We start from the raw sequence: 25,690 nt of genomic DNA, 5'->3' as shown, positions 1-25,690 counted from the left end.
ATCCTGGAGAGGCAATGCCTGGCTTCTGAAGTTCTGGGAACTTCCTCTTTCACTTCAGGGGGATTTCTCAGTATGCTGAAGGAATATTTATTTATTTTGCAGAGGTGGTCCCCCTACAGCAGAGGGATTTGCATTCATTTTGACAAATGGCAAGCCCAATCAGTTTGCTACATAGCTTTTCCTTTGTGCTTTTTTCACAATGAAAAACAAAACAGCAGATGCGAGCCTGTCACCAGGAATCCTCCAGATTACACTGTGTGGCAAAGGAGGATAATGCTGCATTAGAGCCTGCGCCACAGTAATGATCCTTACATTAAGGATCCCCCTCATTACACCAGGGACTGTGCTGCTGCTGCTTATTTAAACTCTCGGCATGGCTCACTGGTAGCTGCACAGTCTTGGTATGGTACTCTGCAGTCAGCTCTGCACAATACCTCCTCCCTGTGTATGCTGCAAAGGAATGAAAGAGACTCTTCTTAAAATGCTAGTTGCCGTTTCCCACTGCCTTTCTTTGAATCTCTTACCCTTGCTTTATTACATCCTTCCCTGGGCATCACTGGGCTCCTTTATTAAGTATTTTTGAGAAGTCTAGTCCTCAGTGACAAGTACAGATGATGAGCGGTCCTACCCTGAGGTGTCTCTGCTCTGATACTCTGGCTCTGATGAACCCGAGTTCAGCACCTCCCACCACTGCTTGCAGTTGCTCAGCGAAAAGCCCAGCTACTTTACTTCATGGCCACCACCACGCTTCACCTTCCAGCTGTGGACATGTTCAGCACTTCTGTCAGACTCCGTTATGTGGAGGGGTCTTTATCATCTCATAAGGCTTCCTGGTTTTCTAGGCCAGCTTCTTTAGGCCTGTTCGTCAGGCATCAGACTTGGAGTTACCTTCACTGAGTCTGTGACTGCAGAGGAGTGGGACTTGATATCACAGGTCCTGCGAGAGCAGAGACTACTGTGAGATGCTTTTGCCATGCAGGGCTGTCAGTGGTGTCTGTTAGTTTAGCACTTAATTCACCACTCTACTTCTTGTGGTGGAGTGGCAAGATTTTGAGATACCAGGTAGCTCCTCCACTGCCTGCCTCCCCAGATGCTTTATGCGCCCTCAAGATGCATCATCAACTTACCAACATTGATACAGTGGTCTTTTTTTTTTTCTCCTTTTTCCTCTCAATAGCATGTTCCTGACAGTTCTCTGCTTCCATTTACTATAAAATGCAGCCCTGGGAGTATAAATTACTTAGCAGATGCTATGATGGATCTTTAAAAGGCAGTAACAGCCTATTGCATCATTTACAGTTTTCAAGGCAATAGGTCCAGGAAAGTGAATCACAGTCACAGGATAGCTTTGGACTGCTTTCCTATAAATCGTGCGCCACTGACATTAAAAAAAAAAAAAAGGTTGTCCTAAATGACAATTTTGACAAAAAAAGGTTAGCAAAGTGATACAAGTAGGCATCCCTTCAGCTGCTTCACATATACTGATTTCCTGTTTTGTTTTTCAATGCAAATAAGAGCAGAGCTTCATTCCACAATTTTAAGAACTGTTTCAAATGCACTGATCCTGCTGACTCCTTCAGAAATGGGGGAAATGCAAGTCTTAGCAAGATCAACAAAATTTAGCCATAAAAATAAATATAAATAATGTGTAGGGAACATGCTAGGCTTAGCTCCTGCCAGCGAGGTAAGTGAAGCTGGATACTAACCATAAGGAGGCTCTCTTCCTCGCATGTCTTTGTAGCTTCAAAGCAGAGCTTCTGAAACACAGTTCTGAGGGTAAAGCAGATTAGCCCCAACATTCATTTTGTCTTCAAAATCCGTAATACAGACAAACTCTCAAGCTCGTGACACAGTTGCTCAAGGCCAAGAAGCATGACAGATGATCTTGCAGTTTAGAAACGTTTGTTACTGGCATCTGGACTCAAGTTCTGAAGAAATTTTCTGAAAAATATGATGGGGAGGAAGAGAGCATTTTGGTGCGAACCATTTTTCCAGTTAGAGTTTTCTCTCTGGCATGCAGCAGCACAGATAGGATAGGAAAGCGCTTCGTATTGCTATTTGTATTAGGTTTTGCTGGGTTTACTCTCTGTGGCAGTTTTGCAGCTGACCTGACTGGTGGGTTTGGAAAGCCACAAGAGATTAGTGGCTACATGCAAATACTTTTGAGAGTAGGACAAGGAGGGCATCCAGAGGTGACCTTGGGTGGAGGAGGATATACATGATTCTTCTTACCTTAAGAGGATGTAAGCTGGAGACAGCCACAGGTTTCAGGATCCTTGTGATTCAAATGATTGAGAAAGAGTTACGAAACTATATGAGTTTAGCAAGTCCCGAGTGTCGAGAGATTGACAGAGCCAGGAGGCTTAGAAAGGAGCCAGAGCACAGTTCCCTAAATGGTCAGGTCTCAAGAGAGAGCAGGAGTGAAGCTGTTTACAGCTGGCTGTGCTGGAGCCAATTCCAGGTCCTAAACCTCTCCTGGCTGCATTGCCCACTCCATGGAGAAGTTACCTGTTAGCTCATTACAACCTTCATACCCCAAAGATGCTGTGTTGCAGCATCGTCATTTAAAACAGGTGCCTCTATTTGAAGCGCATCACTATTTCAGCTTTTCCAATGAAATGGAGGAGTAATGCCCAAGTTGTAACTCCAGACAAAGTAAATTAAGCATGCTGTTGGCTGAAACATGTCTTTAGATCAGAGGAGGTGGAGCAGTGCAGTATTGTCTTTGAAGGTGGCCTGAAAGCACTGCGTACAATATTAAAATTTATTTCTATTTGACTTTTTGTTTGTTAAACTCAAATCCAGCGGGTCACAAAAAAACATTCGCCATGACCACAGATTCATTCCTGTATCTTTTCAGTCTTTGTCTGACTTGGAAGGCAAGGTAATGGGTAGAAAAGGTTTTCTTCAAAACCAATTTTCTTCAAAATGAGTTTTCAACAATGCCTGAGGTACTTGGTTTCCAAAAGGGTTACAGCCAAGCCACTCAGATTTTGCAGGTAGAAGTGTTTGGGTCTCCAAAAGTCGTATGAGCTGTAGATAGATAGGACTGATGGTATTCCTCTGTGTGGCTACACTGTTTATCATAACAAGCTTTACAGGAACAGTGGGGCCAGCAGATAATGCTGCCTCAAAGCCAGATGAGGATCTCGGTGGACCTGGTTCAGGTTTGCATTAACCAAACTGACCTAGTGTTTCTGCACCAGCCAGACTACCCTGAGTGAGGTCCAAATCCACAACATGCATATTTAAAGATAATTCTTCAGAATGCGACCATGTTGCTGAGTCAGTTGGATGTACCTTAAAAATCGCAGCCCTGCCCTGAGACAGGGCAAATCTGGAGTGTCTTGCCCAAATTCTGGGTGTCACTAAACCTAGGACACCTACACAGCTAATGTGCACTCACATCTCCTAGGCAAGAGGAAGACTGGGAATAATCCTGTGCAGGATGATAAGGGCTCTTGAACATACTTAGGCATGCTGCATCTTACCTGCATGGATTTGCTGGCAAAGAGGTATTGACAGCCTGGGCCCATACTTCCTTCTCCTGCTGGAATGTCACAGCACCAGCTACAATGTTTTAGGCATTTCTAGTAGCTGTGTCCAGATTCAGGAATGTGCACTCTCTCTGGAGAGATATCTGCACAGGATCCAGAGTGGAGCTTTGTGAGGCATCTCCCCTGTGGGCTCAGGCACTGCCACAGCTCAGCATAACTGACCTCAAGAAGCTTTTGGCCATATGTGCTGGAAGAATAGTCAGGATGCTTCTGCTGCATCTCAGCAGTTGAGGCTAGGGTGGGGGGGGGTTACCCGGCAAAGAGGGTGGAGTTTGCAAGAGTGAGTAAGGGCTGGGTGAGACACCAGCATGTGGTGCACAGGGAGGGGAGGATAAAGTAGTGCTTTTCAAAACTATTCTCAGAGAAACATGGGAGAGAGGGAAGGGAGGACTTTTGCATTAGAGGGGTTAGACTGCTGATGCTGTTAAAAGATTGCATGCGTATGACCCTTTGAGTCACTGCATGCTTCACTTTTTGAGCTGCTCATTGCATTGCAAAATCTGGTATTTTAGCCTGGCCACAAAGAAGTATACCTTGATCATTATAGTATGTTTCCCCCTAGAGATGATACTCACTTGCACACCCCCTACACAGGACTGCCTACAAGCCAAAACATACGTAGCAGAGGGGGCCAGCTAAGCAAAGGGAGTGCAGGGTCATCTGCTGGGAGCATTGGGATAACATCAGCAAATCCTGCTATCTCTAAATTTACCTACAAAGCACTACAACCTTGTAGCACTGGCATCTTTTTTTAGTTCTTTCTATTGGTTGCAAATGTAGAAAAAAAAAATTTGTTCTGCAGAGTGGTGGGTGCAATCAGCTACTGGTAAGCCAAAGCTTGTATTATTGTGAAAAACAGAGTATGCAGGTCTTGAATTTTGTGCTGAAGGTAACGCGTCAGTGCACATGAAAGCCAGCGCCAAACCCAGATGAGTTGCAAGACAGAACCGGGTCCTACTTTCCTAAGCCTACGTTGTGGATTATTTCATCATTCCTAAGGAACATATTGGCAGAAGCAGCAAGAAGAAGATTATTTTTGAGGCGTTTCCACCCATTAAAGGCTTTGGTAGCTAGGATTACATTCTTTGATTTGGTTATACATAAGGAGTTAAGCCACCATCCTCTGCAACTAGAATGCTGAATCAAAATTTTCTGCAGACCCCTGGGGATTGTGTTGATAGCTGGAGAATGTTGTAGCAATTTCCTGGAAATCGTAGAAGGGGTGAGTCACCATAACTAAATTAGCATCAGATAGGATGGGCTAGGTGTCCTGTGTTGCTCACAGTCAGAAGGAAATATCGCTTGCAGCTGTTAGACCTGACAGTCAAGAGCCAGTAAAGATTCTGGAGGAAGCTTGAGGCCTGCAGCGTACCCGCAGTATCAGTCTGCTTACAGAGGTTCAGAAATGAGCTGCATGTTTGTTTAAACTGATGGATTAACACAATTTCCATGTACGCTTCAGGAACTGAATCAAGGCTTAGAGCTTGGAATTGCTACCAGGAGGACTTCCAAACCTTTTTATCCCGGGTAATAGTACGTGGCTGAGAAGTGCTTTTCAAAGCAGTTGTTGCTGCCTTCTCAGGAAAATATTGGAAAGAACCTAATCTACTGGTGTCTTACACACAGGATGGATGTAAAGAATGAAGACAAAGCTGCCAAGTGACCTCCCCATTTGCCATTCATTCTCCCAGGACCAGGGTTCATTTGTACGTGATGAAACAGGGAGAGCATCTTTCCAGGAGTGGCAGAAGGTCAAGGAGTGTTACAGGAAGAACAACTTCCCTAGCTGTGACTTAGAACTATGCAGTTATCATATTTCTTACTATCATAGCAGGGAAAGCTCTGTAGGAACTCCCACAGCCACCAAAGGAAGGTGTAAGCGATAGGGACAAACTCTGGCTTGCTTTATGTATGCTATTTCACTAACAATATTCAGTTATTTAAATATTCCAATCTTCCATGCTAGTACAGTAGTTTCACAATTCCCTTACTGGACCTGCCTTTCTGCTTTAAATTACTCACCACAGTAAAGAGTGCTACGTTGTTCATGTGAAATGCCGTCTGCAGCACCACGTGAGCTGGGTGTAGCGTGGAGGAAGAGCACAGGTCAAAGCGAATGGATGTGGCAGCTGCTGTTGCTGGGAAGATAAATGCATATTTTTATTTTGGTCACAGGGTCTCTCTCTGCTGTCAGTCAAACCACACTCCTGACTCCAGCACAATTCAGCTCTGCAGTGTGGATGTGATCTCTGGATTTCTCATGGCATTATCAGCAAACATAAAATATCACATATATTAAAGAGAATAGAGGGGAGACTCGCTTATGCTTTTCTTTCACACTCCACCAGTGAGCTCAGAACAGGCATGGTAGGCACAAAGGGATCTCTCTAAAACTCTAAAAATTAATGTGTATTTGTTCAAAGCCCAGCACCACTGTGGTAAGAAGTAAGGGGGACATTCCTGCCTCGCTCAGCGTTCATTGGGCTCCACTTCTTGTCTTTTATTCCCAGAAGTGAAGCTGGTTTCTGTACAACTGCTGCAAAGCACTTGTTTTCAGCAAGTGTTTATCATCTCCCCATCTCTGGTCCGCACTGTTTCTAGGATGTGGTTTCACTGAACTCTCCAAAATAAAAGTTTTCCCCAGTGGAGAAACAAACCCTTTGGCAGCAATTTTCTACTCATAGAAGCTACTAATAGAGACTGCTGCCAGCTGTTACTTTGACTGGTAAGTGAAAAAATACGCAAAACGTGATAGAAGAACCTCCTTTAATCCACTATCAATCTGGAGCCACAACTCCTTGTTATGCATCTACATAGTAACCTCCACAGCAGAGTCACAACTTCTGTATGCCTCTGTATAATAGAAATGAATTACAACTACCCTCCCTAACAGCTATTTAGAGACTTGTAGGTCTGTGCATACTCAGTAGGCATGAAGCTTGTGGTTCCATCTAGAGGTGGTCAGACCTACAAGGGCCGCTTATACCATTGCAACCTCGTTATTAATATCCATCAGGCCCAGAGACACATTTTGCATAAGCTGAAGCCGAGACTTCCATTTGTAGCTTGCAGGAACTGACCCACAGACATGGTCTCAGTCCTACTCACAGGCTTGCATTTCTCTGCCAGTACTTTCACTCCTGTTATCTGCCCACAACTCCCACATCTATCCCGCTGAGGTGAACCTCAAAAAGCAAAGTGCGCAAACAGCAGTAATGATGATTTTGAAAAGCTGTAAGATCAGTAAGATTATTTCAGTTGCAACAATAAGCTGTTTTTATTCTCTTTCTGCAAATTCCAATTTAAAAAATTAAAAAAAAAAAAACCCACAACACAAAAAAACCACCAAATTGCCAAGTACTGTCATTTGTCTTTTTTGAGTCTAGGAAACATAACAGAGTCTGGAAAGCTTGTAGTGTAAGCTATGGGGCTATATTCTGAAATATGACTATTAAGAGATTGGTCTGGAATTGCTGCCTGGAAACATTATCCTAGATCACTCTTTCTCTCTCCAAGCAAGGTCTGACCTCTCTCACCCCTGCTTGTTAGAAATGTTCCCTATCTTTGCCCAGCAGAAGAGTCTCTACGCTGGACCACTGTTGGCCAACAGAATAATGAGCAGACACATGCATCTCCTCACAAATACGATTATTGCATGTGGGTCTGAGTCACTATCGGTGCTTGAGGGTGCTTCCAAACACTTAAAATCCCAGCCAGAGACATACTGCTGGTGCACATTTCTGTGATTTAGACAAGGCCTCCATTAGCACTGCCAACAACAGCAGCTCCTTGATGTGCTGTGTTGCCATCAGGCAGGGTGTGGTGGTAGGTTATTAAACTGCCTCTGCCACTTAGCTTACATCTGACACATGCTTAATTGTGAGGATGTCCTTCCTCTTGTTGGCATTTGAATCAGTGCAACTGTTGATGAGGGATGTTGTCCAAATTGTGTTACAGTAAAAATTATTTACAGCCACAGCCGTAGTGTTATGGTACAGCCAAGTTCGGACTCCTGACATGTTGTCTCCTCACATTTCCCAGCATTAGCCAGGGGTGGCACTGTCTTATTACTGATGGGCAGAGACACAGTAGTTGGTGTCGCCAAGGGACTGTCCTGGACCCCCCTGTGGAGAGATGAGGACTGCAGTGTAAGCTGTAACTGAGAGAGACAGCGTTCTCTGTCACTTCAGGCTATTTCTATCATTATATGAAAGGGGGCTAGTGATGAAAGTAGAAAAGAAATGTGAAAAACAAGGAAATCTGTGAAATCAGTGGCTTCTTGACCTTGCCATATGGTTGGTGATGATAAGTACAGCTGTTGATCAAAGATGCAGTGTTCAGGTGCCAAGGACTGAAATTAGAGGCTAGGGCCAAAAACGGTTGGTGTTCTTCCACAAGGAACAAATTTCACAAGCTGCCTGGCTTTGCTATATCACAAATAGCTATAGTCCTTTCTTCCAACTTTTAGTTCATTGAGGCAACAAACTTCAGGAACAATTTCAAATCTGGGAAGCCAGATGGGCTTCTCCTAACCTCTGCTACCTGAAGCCTATCTGTGATTGCCAACTCCGAGCAGCCAAGTAAATAAAAAATCCAGAGGAGTAGGGATGTAATAATTAAGCATTGAAATAGTCAGCTTAGAAAGCATATTGATGGCATTCACCTTTGCGAAACATCTACACTGCCTTCTGCAGGGAGCAGAAACAGTTTTAAATGGCAACAGGAGGCAGAAACAAATCCTCTGCATTACTCCCCATGGCACAGACAGCCGCTGAGAACAGGGAGGCCCTGGTTCATCCATAGTCATAGTAAACAAGAGTTGAGTGCAGCTGAGAAATAAGATTAAACACTTTCTAAAGCCAGGCCATGTTCTGGTACAGGTTCCTGGAGAGCCCCGTACATCCAGTTCTGGGAGAGCCCCTCTGCATTGATTGCAAGAGGCAGTCCAATACTGCCAGCTTTGTGAGCAGGCACTGTGTTCAGCTTTATCTAAGCTGTCTTGGAAAGGAAGCACAGTAGAGGTTAGTGGGAAACAGTAAACAAAACTAAGCATGTAGCAGCTAATGTAACTACGCATTTTGGGCAAAGAGAGAAGAGCAGGTGCTCTGCTGGCTGACAGCCACAGCTCAAAGTCTTAGTCCATGTGTTTTGGTCAGGAGACTGCTGGCAACTGATCAGCAAATCCATCCAAGGCTGACGTATCTTATTTGCAGGGTAGTTGGTGTGTGCGAATGATGCATGTGTGTTTGTAACTATACTCGGGACGGCTGATAGGGGTTAGATATCCTGTTGCAGCAACTTCTGTGTTTCTGACATTTTGCTTCTTCTTTTTTTATCTTTAATCCAGAATATTTTCGCAACAATGGAGAGAGATAAACAGAGCATTTGTATAACTAAGGGTAGGTGAATTTGATGCTGGTTGCTCTGAATCCGTGCTCAGTTTGACACAGAAGAGACTTTAACCACATTCTGACGTATCTGAAGTCAGCACTCTTGTCTCAACACACTAAGATTTCACGGTCAGTTTTCCCAAGTATCTTAAGCTAATCTAAAGCTGCGTTCCACTGAAAGGGGAGGTCCTGACCTCTCCACCCTTGCATTGCAGTCTTTTGGGCTTGCAGTGGTACCTGTGTGGTTGCATGCTCAGCCAGTTCCGCTCACTGATCCAGCAGAAAGCTATCGCTTGGTTTTGCAGGCTTTGTCTGCAGCCTGATAAGCTTGCTGTTATGGCTTAGAGCAGGAATGAGAAATCATAGGTGAGGGGAAGGGCCAGACTGCCTTTTCTCAGCAGTAATGCTTGTTCAAATTCGCCTAAGCTGCTTGGGAAACAACATCCATAAATAGTTTCAAACCCTGTAAAGGTTTGACTTCAGTATTTGTTTTAGCTAGAAGCATTTCCACAAGCTCTGATAAAACTCTGGGCAGATGTCAGTGGCCCTTGGCAGAAAAGACACTTTAAAAAGATCACAGTAAGCTGAAATAGTCACCTACCCCCTTCTAGGAAATCAGCAACTATGCCAAAGCCAGAAACACCAGCAAACATGAGATGGTAGAGCCTCTGCCCTGGGGGGTGTTTAACCAGAAAAGCCAGCCCTGAGGAATGATTACAGCGGCTCTGCTGTGGATGGAAGGACAGTACAGCAAATGCACCCCTGTGGGATTGAGTGGTCCTGACTCACAGCCATCCCTGAAGTACTAGGAATTGCAATTTGTTAAAACAAATTAGTTAACGAATGAAGAATGCTATCCATAGCCCCTCCCTTCTCTCCTCAAGCTCTCTTTTGGTACAGCTAATTCTGGTCCATCTGGTGATGAAGGCACGGTTGGTACTGAAGCACGGAAAAGGTAGTTTGCTGTGCTCCTGCCTGCACTGCAGGATTCCTGTGGCACTGCTGAAGTCGCAGGGTCCATCCTTGACTCAGCCCTCTGCAGGATGCAAGCAGATACTAGTACTGCCCTGTCTGCAAGGGCTGGGCTGAGGCTTAGCACACAGAATGTTTCTAAAAGTGTTTGAAGTTTCAGTGCTGCAGGAGATGTTCCCATTCAGATGACCATTCCTTTTGCTAAACTCCTTAGAGCTATTCAGGGCATGGTATGGTCCTACAGCAGGGTCACAAACATGTAAACGTGGGCTATACCACCCTAGCTCAGTGGGACCTGGGATGTGCATGCTGTAACAAAAAAGCGCTAGGAAGAGAGAGGCAAGCTGGAGATGTGGATGGAAAGACACAGAACATGGAGAAGAAATACGGTTCTACTTGCCATTAAACATTTCTGAGTAAAACTCATCTGTGTGTCATCTGAACCCTTTCATCTCTTTCATTATACCCATTATACCCAGCAGATATTTTCAGTCTATTGGCATTTGGATTTGTTTTCCTTTCTGTCAGAAAAGAAGGGGGGGAAAAAAGCCCTGATTTTACAGATATGTAGCAGCTGGTCTAAATGCTGCTTCTTAAACCAACGTAATGAGCAAACTGAATTCAAAATCAAAGTACTGTTACAAAGCAAGGCTCAGCCTTCCATTTCTTGCACACCAAATGTTACCGTTGAGTTCAAGACCTGAGACTAGGTCATTCTGCCCGGGAAAGCATTAAAAAATCAAACCAACAAAACATGCTGATCCTGTAAGTGAATTGTAAAGCACTTTGCCTAGTATTTTAACAAACCCTGAATAATTTAAAGGATGGTCTGTAATCCTGCTTCTGAAGAATGGCGTTCATTTAAATCTGTTCATTCTTCACCCTCAAAGCAGCAGGGGTTGCTACACTGTGGCTGGCACCAGGATGGGTGGTCCACAGGGGCCATGCTCCAGGACCAGCCTTCGCAGGAGGGCACCATGCCGAGAGCTAGAGCAGAGGACAGCTTGGCCCCCGATGCCAGGACAGGTGTCACCAAGAATCAGGGTATTGCTTTTGGACATTGGGTTCCCCAGGTGTTGCAGCTGGATACCAGACTCTGGACAGTATCACACCTAAACCGTAACTGTAGATTAGGGTCAGCTTTTCTCCAAGTGGTCCAGGTTTTCTCACCGAAGAAACCTCGCCCCCCAACCCTGCTTGCAGAGAATAGGGTTCTTATTGTGCAACAGCATCAGCTGCAGACTTATCAACGTTGCAGCCTTCTCCCAACTCTCCCTGCCCGGTGATGCTGCTTTCTGCATTGACTCTAGCTGACTGGGGAGATTTGCAGATTGGGAAGGTCACACTGCATGTGAATGGGAGTGGACGTCCCTTTGTACAACTTCCAGCTTCTGCGGGTCTCCAAGTAGTCTGTATATGTAATAAAAGGGAGTACAGAAAGCTATTTGTAATTCTACTTACCTGTAAGCTTTGTCTTTTATTTACTATGTATGGAAAACCATATTAATTTAGCAGGGCTTAGGGAATCTGTATTTGTGAATTACTTTCCTCTTCATTTATAAAACAAATGTAAGGACCCATGAGAATAAATAAATAGGAAGGACTGGGCTGTGCTGTGGGGAAAAGCTGTTAAGTTGAGGACAGGCAAGGGATCTGTCATTGCTTCAGGTGTGGACAACACTGGCTTTCACACATCTGCTTCCAAAGCGCAGAGGTACAAACTGTACCTTCCCAACAGTAAAAAAAAATATGCCCTGGTTAGGGCCTGAGATACATTTGCGTTGACTTAGGAAACAGAAAGTCACCTTCCTTGTCTGAAATGGAAACGAAAAGAAACAAAAATTCTTTCAAGTGAAAAATTAAGTCAGGTGAGAAGGGCAAAATGTCAGCAAGAAGGTTCCCCACAGGAAGTAGTTCTTCCAGGCTTTTGGATAGACATTTCTCTATTTGAACAAACTGCTTTTTTTCTTTTTTTTTTTTCTCCTAAGTGTTTAAGAGTGTTTTGTGTAAACTGTTCGAAACAAGCTCCAGTGGTTAAGTACAAGGGAAAACCAACAAAAGAACATGTGCCGTGCTAGACAGAGGAGTCATCCAACCAGCCTGTGTAAAGATTTTTCACTGGACTTTCAAGTATTTTAAGCACTTGTAGGAAAAAACACAGAATACCTTTGAGAACTGAACGGAGAAGTCTGTGCATTGAGGATTTTGATGGAGGCAAAGAACTTGGAGGAAATAATCTTTGGACACTTCCTTTCCTGATCTCATTTTCCCCTGGTAAGACAGGCGGTAAGCCAGGCATTTTCACTAACTCAATATTTAGCAATGGTCTTAAAGGGAGGAGTGGGAGTGCAGTCCCATATTCTGAAGCCTCCACGCTGTGCTTCTCTAAAGAAACAGGAGCCTGACTTTTTGATTCCTTCAGAAGAGCTGTTTTTACAGTGTTATCATGTGCAGCTCCCACAGGTGACCACTGTAATGTGATGAGTTTCTAAAAGCAGATACCCAAGCTGCCTTCCACGGCAAAGTGACCATCTCTGCTCTCTTCCTGGTTGTAAGAGTTTGCTTATCAGTAGTGCTGAGAGAATAACATGCATGTCTCTCAGCAAGGACAGCTGTAAGGAGGCTGCCAGGAGGTGCCTGGAGCCTACAGACACAGTGGCAGACACTGTCACTGGCAATCTAGCATAGACACAGATGAAGTCCAGACTTGTCACCAAGGAGAAGCAGAAGATGGTGTAAGGGACTTTCTGAGGGCATCCTCGAAGAGCTCTAATGTGGTATAATGCATGCCAGGAAAGACTTCAATGCAACTGCCACAGTTACCACATAAAAAGAAGAAAGACTGCAGGTGAATACAGAGAGATATGCAACTGTGCAAATCCCTGTTTGTCATGAGTGAGTTATAAGCAAGCTGCACCTTGCAGGGGACAGATGCTCCAGCCACCTCTTACACAAGCTGTACTCTAAGTTAATGCAGTCCCAGAACCAGGAGTATGCCAATCCTTGTTGTCTAGGTCTCAAATGGTACAGCAGTATTTGTTGCTGCTTTTATCCTAAAAGTCATCCAGACAAAGACTGCAGGTGCTGCACTTCAGTATGAATCATAGCATAAATATCACCATAGTCAACTGCTTGTCACAAACAGGTTTATTTCAAAATGACCATTGCAACATTCCTCCTTTGTTTGGCTGTTTTACAATCCTTCCTCAACTCCTGTCAGCACACTTGCCTCTGCGAGGTGAGAAGGAGGGTCTCATTTTGCCCCCCATCACCCTTGGAGGCACAACCTGTTCAATTCACCTGCAAAAGGAGGTGAGGGGTCTCTCACCTGACCATTCTGTAAGATAAACAAATGCGGTGGTTTCACACAGTCAGGTTTTTTTGCAACATAACCACATACCTATTACATCTGATTTCCTGCACAGCCTGTATGCAATGCACTCTGGTAAGATAAGGGGAGGTGTCTGGTGCAGGGAGACACTCGAATGCACCACTGCACTGGCTTAAGTCTCTGCCTAGGGAAATTGCATTGCACACTCACCAAGCCACAAACCACAACACACCCTGACCCCCACCTCCTCCCCTCACTCACTGCCTGTCCACCTGTGCAGGGGCTCCTGCAGAAGTACGGAGGTCATGGCAGCCTTAGCTCTGTGCCTGAACAGGAGGGATGTACCTCTCATCACAGGACCTGTAGCCATCCCACTACCCCTTTGCAACATCATGCCTTCAGGTTATCTGTCGGCCAGGGTAAGAATCCAGTAAACAAGAGCAGAAATCAAAAAACAATGTTGTGACCTATTTAATAGGAAAAAGACTATGTTGACCCAAACTACTGGCAGAACTTGTTTAATTGCTATAGCTGCTGGCCAAATAAGTTATGTGGGGACACAGGCATTTGAAGTCAGCAAGCCAGCAGGGCCATCCTCAACACACTTAAACATCTCTATAAATGCATCTAGGCGCATGCTACTTCTGCAGCAGCAAAAAGAGTCTGAGAGTTGTTTCAACTTTCAAAGGCAAAGCATAATGCTTTCCTTTGACCAGAACTCTGGGTGCCATGTCAATCCATGTTCATGTTAGTGGGTGTAAATTTACCCCATTCTGCTCAGGCTCCATGCTGAAGAAGGCCCCATAGAGGAGGCTGTCTTCCACACCATTTGCTGCTTTATGCTGTCCTTTCAGTTACCCTCTCTATGTAGACAGATAGCTGGGCTCTTCTGTCAGGGGAAACAACCTGAGAGTAGGAAAGCAAGAGTCTGCAGGGATGTTTACAGCACGGGGGATCACTTCTTTAGTCAAAGAGGGGGAAAAAAACCCACCAAATACATCTATTCCAGCCTGAAGAAGCTCAGAAGAAATCAAGTTCTTCAAGCGACAAAAAGAAAACTTTACAGAGGCTATAGGAGAAGAAAGCATATAAAGCAAAGCTCAAAGGCAAGTGAAAAAAAGGCTGTAACAAGGTCTATGTAAAATAGCAGCTCTGATCTTCAGCTCTCACCCTGCCAGTCTCCATGTACAAGTAATGTGAGCAACCGCTAATCTCACCTACAAGTGGTGTTGCTTCATCAACTCTTCTTAAAGAAAATGCTCAGCTCACGATGCTCATAGCCTTCTCCTCCCCACAAATAACCTCTGAGTGAAGAAAAACAGGAGGGTTTGGAAAAGAATTAGAAGCATCCCTCTAGCACGAAACACATTGTGCACAAACAGCAACACCACCACCATCAGTTCACCACATTCAAGCCCTCAGTTTGGACTCTGGACACTGGGTGTATATAACTATGAAATATTGCTGTAACACTTGTACAGGCTGGAACAAAACACTAACGATCCTTACACTCTGCATTGCAGAGAGTAAAACCTGCAAAAACTGCTGCATAAGCTCAAAGCAGCTTTGGAGCAGGGAGAAAATTTCTTCTCACCCATTCCACCTGGCCTCCATAGCATACAATTTGCTTATACAAGCCATAGAAAGTTGCTAATTTCTCAAGTTAGGGGTTTCCACAGCAAAAATGTCAGGTTACTCTCTATTTAGTCTGAAAAATACCACTTAAATTATACACTGTTCAAAATACACTTTCTTCAGTAACGCTGCATACATGTGCCCTATAATTATTTTTTATTTTACAGTCTTTATGAAATTTACTGCTACACTGATGAAAAAAAAAAATGAGGCACTGCATTACAAGTGGACAAAAGACTTAGTGTTATCAGCTATTCCCTGAGCAAAAAGAAACAATTCCACCCTCCCAGTGAAGCAGACAACTTAGGTGTTTAGGGCTCAACCCTGTAAACATTTAAAGATTTATGTGTAGTTTATTCATGTGAGTGAACTCACAGAATTATACGAAATCACCTTTGTGGATAATATTACAGGGCATGCTTTTTCACTCTCATCAGAACTGGGATGGCTGCAGCTTCCTGCCACGGGAAAGCGTTCTATTTTTAAAATTCGTGTTTGATAATGGATTCCTCATGCAATATGTTAAGCTTTAGAGCTGATCCTTTCAGTCTAACTGCTTTTCTAAGATGTTTGGTTAGAAAAAGTATTGATGTTTATTATCATCGATGGTTTCTGCTACTGATGAGAAGTACATTGTCACATCATACTTGGCAGTCATAAAGTATTCAATCTTTACAGTGATCTCACTTACCCCAGAAGACTTCACATAGTCAAAAATAGTCAAATGGAAAAGCAAAACTCATCCTGCTTTTGACTCCTCCTTTATCTGCAGTCCGCCAGCTCGCAGTGCAAAGGCTTGATCTTCCTAGCCAAGGATGGTGCACTGCCCTGTTACTTCAATACACTTCAGGTTCTTTACAAAAGAAGCACAGGTAGGAATGTGCTCCCTCTTGCTCTTCATAGTGGCGATTCATTGTTTCAAGAATTTGTCTTCAGTGGTGACACAGAGGTAGCTATAGGATCTTCTGCAAGTAAATGGAAGAACCAGCTGTGGAGACAGATGGGTAACATGCATGGCAGAAAAAAGTGGTGGGAGGGCAGAACCGATGAATTCTCATTATTGGATCTCTCTTTTGTCTCCTGTTTCTCCTTTCCTCTCTGTATCACTTTCCATTCCCACTGAGCAAGAGAGAGCTGTGCCACAGACAGTCTGGAGCTGTACATGCTCAGATGGGGGAGCACCGGCAGCTGCAGAGCACTGTTTTGTGGCAGCTGTGGTCTGCCCAGCTTTCCCCCAGCAGAGGCTTTTGTTTGGTTTTCTTGTCTCCTACCAAACTGCTGCCTTCCAGGCAAGTTGGAGACTTCTCCCTTTCACACCTGACTTGCAATGGCCAATGTGCTTGAAAGATACAGGAGGAAGGAAGTAGACACACAGATGATGTGATGCCCTAGGTCTCATACTCTAGGGCAAAAAAAAAAAACAGAAGGTTTTTTTTGGTCCGACTAAGGGAGCAGGAGCAGGGCAAGCATGAATCTCACTGTTTATTCTGCATTGCCTACCCAGCAAAACTCTTACTGCCATTCTTTGAGCTCAGCCTATATCAAGATGCAGGATAAGGCACTGTGCACTTCACTATGATCCATACGAATAATAGAGTATTTTCTTGTGTTTCCAAAACAGTAAAATGGAAAAAACTAGTTGTGCTGAATTTCTGATTGCGCTCCCTGTTTATAAGGAGCCCCTGCCTCATGGCACACTCAGCAATTTAGTGAGAAAAACACTGGGGTTAGTAACTTCAAAAAGCTGTCTGAGAAATGTGAGGTAACCCTGCCTGTTCTCAGAACCAGTGGGAGGGAGGAACAAAATGGAAATGCAGGGGAAAACAACAGGCAGGTGAATTACGCAGGTACACAGTTGCAAGTACAAAACCGAAGGTGAGAAGAAGGTTGTCCAGGGACTTGAGGGCAAAACAGTGCTCTTAAAATATATCTCACCTACTTAGCATTCATAAAGAGCCACCCACAGCCCCACTATCTGCAGCCTTATCAGAAAAAAAAAAAAAAAAGCAGCTGGGTTTCTATGAATATACCTTTGCTGTAGTATGTGACAACAACTAACCAGCATCCTCCTCAATTCCTCTGCTTGAGGAGAAAAACAGCTCAGTCCAAGACCTCACTGGACCATGATATTGCCATTCTGCTGTTTTCTCCTCCAGGTCTGTAGTAAATTTGGGATGCAGAATTACTTCTGAGCTGATGAATTACAAACCTATTTGATGAATTGTTGTAGTCTTTTCTGTGTTTTGCAAGAAACAAAATGGTTCTGGGCCTTTTACAAAGAACGTACTAACATTTTATCTTAAAAAAGAAAAGAAAAAGAAAAAGAAAAAAGAAAAATCAGCTTCAGAACCAGCTTTCATCTTCTGCCCCTAAAGTTTAGGCAGCCCTGCAGCAACATATATGCTGATTTGTGAGCCCAAGAAATTTGTCTTTGCAGGCAAGGTTCAGTGAGGAAAATATGTAGGACCATGTCCTAACAGCTCTATGGAGATTTTATAGAGAAACGAGTCCCAAATTATTTTCAGGATTGATCCCCCACTCCCTCACAGGACAATCAGGACAATCAATGCAAAGCATTACATTTAGAGGTGATAACATTAGTGAGATATTTTATTATCTCCTTTTTATCTTCTTCTGGTTATCTTCAATCAAGATTTAGCCAAAAACATACAATGTGCATTAACAACAGTATCTTGGGGGGATGGTGCCCTCTGCTTCTCCCAAAGGATAGTGATAAGGTAAGGCTGACACTTAATGAAACCACAGTTTGGGGGCAAGACAGGGGAAAAGCTTATTTTTGCTCTTTTTTTGTTTGGAAGAAATTGACGCATAAAAGAGCACTATAAAGGACCATGAATGGTGGGTAGAAGAGAAAAAGCCAGGGAAAATATTAAGAAATCCCAATTATTCCACTTAAGCCAACTATCAGTCACTTCTGGCAACTCTATCTTTTGTTTGTCTTCATTTTCACTCAGGGCGAGGAGCTGTCAGCACACAACCTTTGTCACATGAGGAAAGGTTAAGAGAAAGACCACTGGCAGCAGGGGGGGCCGCAGCTGAGGAAGTGGACTTCTACCTTGCCAAGGTTACCTCAGGAGGAGCAAACAACCTCGGCGGCACTGGGTTTGCACGGGATCATCTGCAAGGCACAAAATTAACCCTGAGTCCGGGTGAAAAGGGCATGTTATGGCCAGAGCTAAAACATGCAGACGTATCCGTGCTAGCCACTCTGGTATCATTTAAAAACATGTGTATATTGGTTCCTGTTTAAAAGCAAACATGGAAGGCCAGCCAGTCGTCTGAGTCTGAATTATTTAAACTATTTTTAGAAGAAAATCTGTACCTACCAGCCTTTATTTGATAGCACTTTAGAAGTTGATTTAATGTTTTTGGCCCCCTCAGACAAAACAGGCAACTGAAGACATGAATACTGGGCAATGGGCAATGTTTTATAGGTAGTTTTTAAATATAGCCAAATACAGAAAGAATTATGGGCTAGTCACATCTGGACTTCACTTCTGCTTGGTTTGCCATTCAGTCAGCAGTAAAAGAGAGGAGGGGAAAAAAATCTTTCTTTGTGGAATTAGAAATCTTTCTAGCCATCTGACCCAAATCTAATCTGATATTTGACTACAGAATTCTCTAGTTTTAGTTTCAGCTACTGCTTCAAGGGGAGACATTTTTAATACTATTATGAAGGAGCATTTTAATGTAAATGATCATAGTATACTACATACAGAACACCACTAAAGCATGTTTTTCTCATTAATAGTTTACCTTTCTGTCTAGCCATTTTCATGTATATTCTGTGAACAGTTTAGAACAATACAAATTCAGCCCATTGAACAGTACATGAAACAATGTGTGTGATGCTATGTATGAGTTATGGTTGTATTATTTTTTGAAACAGTTATTGGTAATTAAAAAAAAAAAACCAAACCAAACACCCACACCAATGCCAAAAATACTCTTCTTGCTAGAAAAAAAGAATAATTAGAAAAATATTTTAACATTTACATTTATATTTGCCACTGTACCTATAGTCAAAACAGTCACAAAATAAGGTTTTATAGGTAAACTATAGACTGCTAGTGTGTTGAATCTTTTGTGTATTTCTTCCTTTCTTTATACCTTCCTTTCTGTCTGCTCCATCCAAGTATTTGGGGATTAACCTTTTGCAGCCAGTGATCTAGTTCTAGATCTGAGTGTCAGGACTGAGGGCCTGTGTAAATTTGCATTGAAGCCTGCAGCAGGGAAAGCCTCTGTCAGCAGAGATGATAGCTGGAGCAGTCTGTCTTCACCCAGGCAGACTAACGCCCATGGCACAGAGGAGGGACACATCAGCCAGTGGCTGCCCCAGCCTTTGTCAACTAAAGGAAGTCAAAAGGAGCCAAAACTGTGCGCAGCCTGTGTTTTGAACAGTTATTTGTTTAGTCAAACACAAAATCCTTCAAAAATTTATCTGGGGGAAAGGAAACAGCCAGTGCTATATTTGGATTGCAGTGTGTGCTCGGCTGTCTGCCCTTCATGCTAATGGGATTCGTTCGGGTCAGCTGTCAGGGGACAGGGGAGCAGAAAAGGCAACCCAGGCACCGGGCACTGGGACAGTGCCTGGGCAAAGGGCTTTCATTACCACCTTTCCATTGATGGGAAAAGGTCAAATTTTTGCATGAAATCATGGGTATTGTAGGTAATGAGTTGGTTGCAAGCCAGTATGTAAACAGCTGATACCCAAGTCTCTGACTTGCAGCAATACTCTCGGAAAGGGAGGAATCTGCTAGTAAAGGATGCTGACATGTGAATGGTGAGGCTTGGACTTCAGCAGGCCCAAATTTTAGGCAGTTGAGCCACCGCCTAACACAGCTGTATGGTACCATGTGCACCACAGCGATCACCCTGTTATCCCCAAAGGCAGGTTCGTTTGCCCAGTGTGCAAAACACCAAACTACACACAGAGCGGAGGTATTTTACTTAATTCATTTTTGCACAAAGATTGATGCTAGGTGGTAACCCACAAAGCTGGCCCCTGCACTGAGAAACTACAGGCATTTATACAGTTAAATGTGTCAGTCACAGCTAATATTCACACCCTTCATTGGTTAATTTTTTTCTCGCTTCAATGTAAAGGTACAGCTCTCTTTTAATTTACCATACATGCTCAGAGAGTAAGGGGCTTATTGTGGGGGGGCAGTTCCTGGCCTACGGGCCTGATTTTTAGTATTATAATGAGGATAGTTCCCCTAATGGGCACCTTGTTTTAGTTCTTATCAACATCCCAATTAGTTATTCTCTTTGACTGTATGCTTTATCACCCGTTCTCAGCATCTTCTGAGGTGGGATGTTTGCTTTGATCAGTCTTTCAGCTCTCGTCAAGGATATAGTAGTAAAACAAGGGCTTTTCTATCTCTCAGCGCCCATCTCTGGTCATCAAATTCTGTTTTGCCAAGCTCACATAGTTCACTGCTATGGTTTACGGGAAAATTCAAAAAACTCCGTTTTCTTCAGGGTATGAACCCCATGCCAGCCCACTTTTCTAGCCCTGCATGACCACAGACCAAGAGATCACCTACTGTAAGAGCAGAGTAAGACTCTGGTGATGGGCATGAGAATTGATTGTATGAATGTTGTGTCAGTCACACACTGTGCTCTTCTGCAAGCCTGAGGGTAAGGTCTAGTGAAATCCCTGTGGATGTTCCCATATGGAGCAAGAGGAAATTGCATAAGCTAACAGCTGCTCATGAGACAAGTCAGAGAAACAGCGTTCAGCTCTCAGCTCTGTGGCTGCTGCACTATGTATGGCCTTGCCATGGAGTCATCAAGACACTACTCCTGTGTGAAACAGTTCCCTAAAACATCTTGTTTCATGCTGGTCACTAATTAAACCAACTTCACCTCACATAGAGGTGAATGTCCCCTTGCGCACACTCACTTTCCATATCCCATAAGGAACCAGCACAGAAGTCTTTCCTTCTGCTTTGCTGCCCTGAAGCTTTGGGGTGTACATTTAGGATGCTCCACGGGTTGAGGGTGATCGAAGAGGGAGAGATCAAAAAAAATCTCTGCTCTAGTGATAGTGAGAAGATTCCAATCAGACAGGTCCCTGGTGGCCAGAAAGACCTAGGTGTAGTGTGTCTGTCACAGTGATTAAAATATTTGAAAAGATTATGTAAATCTGACAGCAATTACCAGCATCCTGGTCTTCAATGGGCTGAGTATGCTTCAACTGGCTCTCAAGACAGGCAAGGCAATGCGTATTGCACTGATTTGTATTACATCCATTTGCGTTTCCAAAATGAGCTAACCCTTGCATTTGTTTTGATTAGCAGAAAAGAGAAAAAAGATGCGTTATAATGGCTAACCTTTGTATTGAAGAGCCTAGAGCGATCTGTCCATGGGTCGTTCATTTGATTTCAGTGGCCACAGCAGCCAACAGCATGGTACTGCTTCCTTTTGCCTCAGTCTTCCCATTTGTAAAGCGGGAATAACAGCAGTTATGAGTCACCACTGCTCTTATCCAAAAAGCACATGCACTGGCCTCTTTTTCCTCGTACCTGATTTTCAGGAAAACGAACTTTAAACCAGTATTTGATTGTTTCAATTGCCTCTCTCCTCTTCTGCAAGCAGCTTTTGTTTAACCTTCCTTCACATGATCTGTTAATGAAGCCCAGCCTGTAACTTTTAAGTTTAAAAATAATTCCTCACATCACTCACAGCCTCTAACCTTATCATGGGAAATGCTTTCCAGCATGTCAGCTTGCCCTTTAGACACCACTGCTCTAAGAACAACAGGAGACAGACAGATTTTTCTTTCATGCTCTGCAACAGTTTACAACAGCTTGCAGGAGCACAAACATTGCACTCAAGCACTTAAAGATTTTTACTTCTCTGAACTTTATTACCGCTTTCGTTTCAAAACAGAAATGTTGGAGCATTGTTAGTGTAAATCAATATGCGATTTCAAATATTAAATAGGACACGAAATACTCCCCAAAGCCTTCTCTGAATACTGTTTAAATCTCCTCTCTAGAGTAGAGATGGGCAGTAAAAAATTGGTCTTGATCAGAGGAACTTTTTACTATACAGACAGGTTTTGCAACCTCCAACTTGTTACAGTAAAATTTTAAATTAAGAGAGTCAGGAAATAGTAACTACTTCTGTGTAAAGACTGAAAAAAATATCCTTTTTAGTATAAGGGGAAAAAACACCAGTCCTTTAAATTTTAGAGAAATATCAATACAATGTGGAAATTATTCTGTATTTGTGGACTTCTACATCAGCACTTTGATACTTCCCCACATCCTCCCACTATTTCCCCAGATCAGCTTTAAAAATCACAAATCTCCCAAAGCACAGCTGCCTGCCAGAAATCAGGTGGAGACACTGAGTAAAGAATGAGGCATCAATCAAGTTGAGGTTTGAAATTTTAAGTACGTGTGAGTTACACCATGGTCAAAGCTTCAAAGCTGACTTGAAGTATGACTCAGTATTTAGCCTGTCTAAAACAATACAAGTTAAGGTAAAAGAAAAAAGAAACCAAACCAGTCATTTTTTCCACGCATACAAAAACAACTTCATCAGAAAACCTCACAGGAAAATAATATTGCTTTTGGGAAACCCTAACCCTGAAGTAGTGGCAATACTCGGACACCCACCCGGTCTTCTTGCTAGGCAAGCAATCCCTTGCATCATCCCCAAATCCTGTGACCAGGTAAGACATTGAGATGCAAACGAAGTTGCCTTTGCCTTGTGGGCCAGCAGAGAAGCTGGAATGCAGTTTCTTATCTGGCACTTGGGTGAGGAAATGATGGTTCTGGGAGATCACAAGACTGCTGAAAACAAAGAGTTGTTTCAGAAGGGTTGTGTCGCTGCTCCCCAGCCATCTCCCAGGTCTTCAGAAAACTCACAGAACCCTATCTATGTTCCCCTGAAGCAGATGCTGCTTCCTTTTCTAACTTAACAATGATGCAACTAACTTCATTATGGGTGCTCCACTTGAAGCACAGTTTGATTATGATTTTTTAGCAGGGAGAATCCAGAACAAAGATCCTTAAGTACTTACAAACATTGTTAATCCCAGAGGGACAGTATAAACTCCAGAGCCTCCTCAGATCTTTGGTGAGGAATGCCCAGGTTGGGGAGGAAGGCTGGTTACTTTTCATGGAGCTGCAAGGAAGAGGAGAAACTGCTCATGCTTTTTTGGTAGCCTTTTTACCAGCTACATTCAAATTAAGTTAGGTAAAAAAATATATGCAGTTCCCGAAACTTTTCTGAAACTGGCACTAAAAATAAGTATTAAAGTGAGTTGCATTTTTTAGTATGGCATAGGGATATCTGTTCTATAATTATCTTCTCACATCTTCCTAGCTTTCTGAAACAGTCACTCTGGTGTTGGAAATTCACTGTGCTTTTTTTTTTGGTAAGAAGACTCTAAGAATCTTTACTGTAAAATAGAAGGAAAAAGTTGACCTGTTTTTTTGAAATTTAATTTTCTTACACACAAGTATGACTCTGGCATTTCTTACACATAAACCAGACTCTGGCATGTAAAATCAGCACAGTGCTCTCTGAAATATGCCCGGGCTTTTCTAAACTGGATCAACGTCTGGCTGAAGAGGAGAGTGTATGTGACTAGAATGTTTTTGGTTTTGTTTTGCAGCATTTAATAAAAGTCAGTCAGTGAAAGATTGCTATGAAATTCAGTAATTTTCATTTGGGGGTAGATAGCACTTTAAGATACACGTTGACTAAGACCATGATGCTGTAGAAGTCCATTCTTAAGTCAAGGTGTAGTTAGGTAAAATGACAGAAACCAGATTTAAGCCAGAGGACTTTAACATGGTATAAATAAACATGTTCACAGTCATAGCCTCTTAAGTAAGCCAGCTCAGCTTTTTGTATTCCAGGAATAAAGATCCCAAATTTAGTCTTCATAGGAAGGCAAATATTGATGTTTTCCAAAATAAAATATCCTTACTTTGATGTTTGGAGAAATGGTATCCAAACAAACCACTTGCTTTTCACTTCAGGAAGAATCACAGCACACAAGTTACCTGGAGACAGCTGGTCTGTGGGAGCCGCTTGTGCCATGCTCTTGTCACAGTTAAGTGTGCCACAGCTTATTCTGTTCACATTGCACAGATGTTTTTGATACATTGCCAGCCTGCTGCAGCTTTGCAAGTCAGCTACCATTAGAAAGGAGCTTTGCTTTTCTGATTTCTGGGTCTTTTTCTGGCAGGTACAGGTTGGCCCTTTCCGCTTGCATTTGTACCAAGAGAACAAAGAAGAAAAAGGATTTTAAAGTACAAAACAAGTTTCAGAAAGCCTGGATTCAAATAAGCAGAGTGGTTCCAGAGGAAGAGTATTGTGTTGCACACCTGGGATGTGCAGTGGCAGCTGAATTTCATGTTGATGAGATGCTTCCCTGGAGATCAATGCTGAGTTCACCCCTCCAACTGCAAAGTCTATTCAAGCTCTTGAGACTATTGAGAAACACATGGCCTCTCTCACCTGGTAACTTGTAGGGCCAGGTAGCTACAGGGCGGTTGGCAATCTTTTTGGCTGTCGCAATGGAAACTTGACCAGTTATTAAAAGTGGTGTTCCTGCATCTTAGAAAAGTGGTATGCCTTTGGCAAAGCAGTTAGGGTTTTGAATATATTGAGTTCCTCAAAAGCTTTTTTTTTCCAAGCAGTTTGGAAAGTTACGCTACAAAAAAGGAGAGATTTAAATTAATGGGCACGGGTCTTCATCCTTCAAAGTTTTGATTTTTAGGTTTTTTGCAGAAAGTACTGTGACTACCGTGATTAGCATGGCTACCTAGGTCTCCTGTGGACTGGATGGCACGGCTTCAGTTGAGCTTTTAAGCAGAAGAACTGAAGGAGCTCTCGATTTCACCCCTTCTCTCTGCTAATCTGGAAGGAGTGCTGTGCACACAAGACCCCCATGTGGTTGCTAGTCCCCCACAGAGATGTTTTCAATAGCACAAAGACTGCTGTGGCTGGTGTGACTGCAGCAGGGTGTCACAAAGTTGCAGAGTTTGGTGGAAAATTATTTCTAGCAGTATCTGCACGGTTATTACCTCTAACTGCTGGGACTGACCCTCTGCTCACTTCAGTGGACCACCACCATGCTGGGCTTGCAGTTTAGCATGTGAACACATCATGGTGCACAGGCAGGAGCAGTAGGAACAGTGCTGGGACCGAGGGATGTCCAGCAGCTGTGCAGTATGGCATTTCTACCGTGGCTGAAGTTGTGAACAGTATCTGCAGCATGGCTGGCAGTCTTCACATTGATGACAATATAATACAACTTTCAGAGAGGAAATGTTCGTCCAGGAGTTGGAGGTAGTCCTACGCCAGCTTCCTATCACAGATTTCTAAATGGCACTCTTGTGATGACCATGTTCTTACGGTAGCTGATTTCCCTTGCATATGCTTATGCTTCTGCACCTGGTCTCCCAGACTTCCTTCCAAAAATACCTGAGGAACTGATATTTGTCCACACAACAGTTACGACTCAAGTGCAAGCTGAAAGTCAACGTGCTGAGGGTCAAAGTATGCCTGTCTCCTTCAAGACTTAACAAATTCTCAGCTACCATCTCCCTATGTATGGTAGTTAAATAAACTTGTAGGGTGAAGTTATCTTCTTAGTAAAAATGGTATATTATTTGTGTGTGCATATGGGCACTAAGAGTATTCACAAGAAGTAGTACAGTGGTATCACATGGTAGATGATTACATGGTAACTTCCCCAAAGAGACAGGACCTCATACTGTCTGGAAAAGCATCGGTTTGTCTTGGTGCATCTC

At 43.3% G+C, this 25,690-nt stretch overlaps 1 long non-coding RNA gene across 3 annotated transcripts; it reads right to left on the bottom strand.

Annotated features, from left to right (window-relative positions):
* Nucleotides 1-110: 110 nt before the first annotated feature.
* Nucleotides 111-21,547, bottom strand: LOC142050818 (uncharacterized). 3 transcript variants are annotated; one of them, XR_012658150.1, is made up of 7 exons: nt 21,245-21,547; nt 17,962-18,024; nt 15,577-15,850; nt 14,468-14,554; nt 5,580-5,695; nt 1,707-1,770; nt 111-450 (listed from the first exon to the last, which is right to left on the bottom strand). It is a non-coding gene; the product is annotated as an uncharacterized LOC142050818 (long non-coding RNA). The 3 variants fall into 3 exon arrangements; XR_012658149.1 differs by having other exon boundaries at nt 111-937; nt 17,976-18,024; XR_012658148.1 differs by having other exon boundaries at nt 111-937; nt 21,245-21,546.
* Between the last annotated feature and the right edge of the window lie 4,143 nt (nt 21,548-25,690).

The sequence above is a fragment of the Phalacrocorax aristotelis genome, chromosome Z (assembly GCF_949628215.1).
Source record: "Phalacrocorax aristotelis chromosome Z, bGulAri2.1, whole genome shotgun sequence".
NCBI lineage: Eukaryota > Metazoa > Chordata > Aves > Suliformes > Phalacrocoracidae > Phalacrocorax > Phalacrocorax aristotelis.
Note: the sequence above shows the minus strand (reverse complement) of the source record. Positions and strands in the feature narration are given on the sequence as shown.